We start from the raw sequence: 4,988 nt of genomic DNA, 5'->3' as shown, positions 1-4,988 counted from the left end.
GACTGAAATTCTTCCCATTCTTCCTTGGCAAACAGCTCGAGCTCAGTGAGGATTGATGGAGATTGTTTGAACAGTAGTTTTCAGCTCTTTCCACAGATTCTCGAATGGATTGAGGTCTGGTCTTTGACTTGGCCATTCTAACATCTGGATACATTTATTTGTGAACCATTCCATTGTAGATTTTGCTTTATGTTTGGGATCATTGTCTTGTTGGAAGACAAATTTCCGTCCCAGTTTCAGGTCTTTTGCAGACTCCGACAGGTTTTTTTTCAAGAATGGTCCTGTATTTTGCTCCATCCATCTTCCCATCAATTTTAACCATCTTCCCTGTCCCTGCTGAAGAAAAGCAGGCCCAAACCATGATGCTGCCACCACCATATTTGACAGTGGGGATGGTGTGTTCAGGGTGATGAGCTGTGTTGCCTTTACGCCAAACATATTGTTTGGCATTGTTGCCAAAAAGTTCGATTTTGGTTTCATCTGACCAGAGCACCTTCTTCCACATGTTTAGTGTATCTCCCAGGTGGCTTGTTGCAAACTTTAAACAACACTTTCTATGGATATCTTTGAGAAATGGCTTTCTTCTTGCCACTCTTCCATAAAGGCCAGATTTGTGCAGTGTACAACTGATTGTTGTCCTATGGACAGACTGTCCCACCTCAGCTGTAGATCTTTGCAGTTCATCCAGACTGATCATGAGCCTCTTGGCTGCATCTATGATCAGTCTTATTGTTTGAGATGAAAGTTTAGAGGACGGCCGGGTCTTGGTAGATTTGCAGTGGTATGATACTCCTTCCATTTCAATATGATCACTTGCTCAGTGCTCCTTGGGATGTCTAAAGTTTTGGAAATCATTTTGTATCCAAATCCGGCTTTAAGCTTCTCCACATCAGTATCACAGACATGCCTGTTGTGTTCCTTGGTCTTCATGATGTTCTCTGTGCTTCAAACAGAACCCTGAGATGATCACAGAGCAGGTGCGTTTATTCGGAGACTTGATTACACACTGGTGGATTATATTTATTATCCTTAGGCATTTAGGACAACATTGGATCATTCAGAGATCCACAATGAACTTCTGGAGTGAGTTTGCTGCACTGAAAGTAAAGGGTCCGAATAATATTGCACGCCCCACTTTTCAGTTTTTAAATTTCCACAAAATTTAAAATAACGAATACATTTTGTTCAACTTCACAATTGTGCTCCACTTGTTGTTGATTCTTTACCAGAAATTTACATTTGCCATCATTATGTTGGAAGCATGATATGTGGGAAAAGGTTGATAAGTTCCAAGGGGCCAAATACTTTTGCAAGGCTATATATATATATATAATTAGTTATTTGCAAATTGTAGAAAAACATGTAACAGACAGTCGTATGATTAAATGAAAAAGGGAAATTACTTTAGAACTTACTGTATTTTTTGGTGTATAAAACTCACTTTTAGCAAGAAAAATAATCTTACTAATAAGTAATAGGCAGCTTCCTTTAACGGAGAGCAATGAGACAATGTCCTTCATGATCACTGAACGACCTGCTCTTCTTCCTCCAGCTCCACACTTATCTAGCTGATTGGTGCAGAGCAGAAGTGATACTGACACCTGCACAGAGGCTGCACTTCCTGAGTGAGCAGCTGATGGACCTTCCACTCAATAAGCTCAAGGACCTTTCAGATCATGTAATCAATCACATGAACTGGAAAGAACTGCAAATGGGGTAATGTGTATGTGTATGCAAATGTGTGTATGTAACTGTGCATACACAGCATATGTAAATATGTGTCTGTATCAGAGCTGTGTATGTAAATGTGATGAGAAGCAATTACCGGTGTGAGAACCAGCACTGCCAGGTATTACAGGAAGAATTCCAAAGATGAGATTAGGTGAATAGAAAGCAAACTTTATTTAGCTACTCGTTTAGGGGCCCTAAATGGCTCCTTCATCAGGCAGTGTACAATACGTGCAGTGAAGTTGTATGTAAATAAAACATATGATGCAGAGAAACACTAGCAATAGATTTATTACTTCCATATTCTACATTGTACATTAAAATGTGTAATATTCACCCTCCACTTTACACCATCAGGGAAGATTTCTTTTAAACTATACATTTTTATTTAGAAATAGAATGTCAACTATTACAACATAATAACAATAAAATCATTGAAATTCGACATGACAATCGTGTTCAGTATAATTCTTTAGTCATCCTGTTTACAGCGACACAAGATAACTCCTTAATCCCCAGTTGTAAATGGTTAAGGGGGTGATTACAATAAATCTGTATTTAAAGTTATATTCTGCATCTGATATTTCAAATTTATATCATAAGTGTTCAAACTAAGACACCGCCAAATATTCAATTTTTTGAGACATTGCAATATATTATTGTTAGATGAGGCTATTGGTTTTTCAGGTAAGCAATTTTCATTAATCAATGCGGTGATTTCCGCCACCATATCCAAGCCCTTTACACTTCCTGCCGCCTTCAACTCAAAAATATTTCACGGATCCGTACATTCCTAACCCAAGAATCTGCAAAAACCCTAGTCCATGCCCTCATCATCTCCCGCCTCGACTACTATAACCTCCTGCTCTGTGACCTCTCCTCTAACACTCTCGCACCCCTCCAATCTATTCTAAACTCAGCTGCCCGACTAATCCACCTGTCCCCCCGCTATTCCCCAGCCTCTCCCCTCTGTCAATCCCTTCATTGGCTCCCCATTACCCAGAGACTCCAGTACAAAAGCCTAACCATGACGTACAAAGCCATCCACAACCTGTCTCCTCCATACATCTGTGACCTCGTCTCCCGGTACTTTCCTACAGGCAACCTCCGATCCTCACAAGATCTCCTTCTCTACTCCCCTTTTATCTCTTCTGTTGTGAATTCTGCTCTTGGGCTCCCTCTGGTGGTTATGAGTGGTAGTGCTGCTGTCTGTGGATCGCAGCATTTATCAGGTGTGTTCACTTTTTGCAATTTGGACTCAGCTATTTAGTCCTGCTTGATCCTTTAGTCAGTGCCAGTTGTCCATTGTTTTTGGAGGATTCACATCCCTTTCTGGTCTCTCCTGTTTGCTGTGCTTTTCAACAAAGATAAGTCCTGGCTTTGTTTCTGCTGTCCACATGCTGTGGGCCTTATAGTTCAGTGCATTTTCATGTTTTGTCTTGTCCAGCTTGTCTGTGAAAGGATTTTTTGCAGCCAAGCGGTATCTCTGGAGATGCAAATATACCCTCCATGTCTTTAGTCAGATGTGGAGTTTTGTATTTTCTGTGGTGGATATTTTCTAGTGTTTTAATACTGACCGCATAGTTCTCTGTCCTATTCTTTCTTTTTAGCTAGTAAGGCCTCCTTTGCTAATCCTGATTTCAGTCTGCGTTTGTCATTTCCCTCTCCTCTCACAGTCAATATTTGTGGGGGGCTGTCTATCTTTTAGGGATTTTCTCTGACGCAAGATAGTTTTACGTTTCTATCTTTAGGGGAAGTTAGTCCTTAGGCTGTGTCGAGGTGTCTAGGGAGTGTTAGGTACATCCCACGGCTATTTCTAGTTGCGCTGCTAAGTTCAGGGTCTGCGGTCAGTACAGGTACCACCTTCTCCAGAGTACGTCACATGCTGCTCCTAGGCCACCAGATCATAACACTCTTCTTCCCACAATCGCATACAAGATTTCTCTCGCGCATCACGCCTACTCTGGAACGCTCTACCACAACATATCAGAATCTCTCCTACCATCGAAATCTTCAAAAAGAACCTAAAGACCCACCTCTTCCGGCAAGCCTACAACCTGCAGTAACCACTGATAGACCAGACCGCTGCACAACCAGCTTTACCCTCACCTACTGTATCCTTACCCATCCCTTGTAGATTGTGAGCCCTCGCGGGCAGGGTCATCTCTCCTCCTGTACCAGTTGTAACTTGTATTGTTCAAGATTATTCTACTTGTTTTTATTATGTATACCCCTCCTCACATGTAAAGCGCCATGGAATAAATGGTGTTATAATAGTAATAATTATAATTTAGGGGTCTTCCAATAGCTCGCTATTGTAAATCTTGATGTAATGGTAATATGTACAATCACTGCATGTATTTCATAGTGGAGTATATCCCAGTCAATGGCAACTAGTGCTTGTTCTTTAGTTCTGATTATTGGAATACCACAGATTTGAGTTATTAGATGATTGCTGGCTTCACATAGATGTCTGACGTTATTCCAGTTCTACCATATGTGCAGCAAACCTAGTCTGGTGTCTGTCATGATTCCAATGGCAGGGAATCACAAAAGGACAAGCACCAACGAGCTCTAGGGTGATGGAACCTGAGCTGACCGCGACCCTAAACATGAACACACAAATAACAATAGCCGGGGAACGTGCCTACGTTGATCCTAGACGTCTCGCACCTGCCGAAGATCTAACTTCCCCTATTAGAAGAAACACAGACCTCTCTTGCCTCCAGAGAAATACCCCACAGAAATAGCAGCCCCCCACATATAATGATGGTGAAATGAGAGGAAGGCACATACACAGTATGAAATCAGATTCAGCAAAATGAGGCCCGCTAAAACTAGATAGCAGAGGATACAAAAGTAAACTGCGCGGTCAGCAAAAAACCCTTCAAAAAACCATCCAGTAATTACTTGAACTCATGTTCCAACTCATGGAACATGAGGAGCAATTACAGCCCGCTAGAGCAACCAGCAGCAAAGAAACAATTATATGCAAGCTGGACAAGACAAAAATAAATCAAAACGTGGAACAAGAAAATCAAAAACTTAGCTTGTCCTGAAGATTACTGAAGCCAGAAGCTGAGGTAACAAAACACTCTGATAACCTTGATAGCCGGCGGGGAAATGACAAGAAAGCCCGGTTAAATAGGAAACTCCCAAATCCTAATAGAACAGGTGGACACCAGAGACAGCAGAACACAAATCACCCAGTACCATCAGTAACCACCAGACGGAGCCCAAAAACAGAACTCACAACAGTA

This window comes from Ranitomeya imitator, chromosome 2, assembly GCF_032444005.1.
Source record: "Ranitomeya imitator isolate aRanImi1 chromosome 2, aRanImi1.pri, whole genome shotgun sequence".
Taxonomy (NCBI): Eukaryota; Metazoa; Chordata; class Amphibia; order Anura; family Dendrobatidae; genus Ranitomeya; species Ranitomeya imitator.
This window is presented reverse-complemented; position numbering follows the sequence as displayed.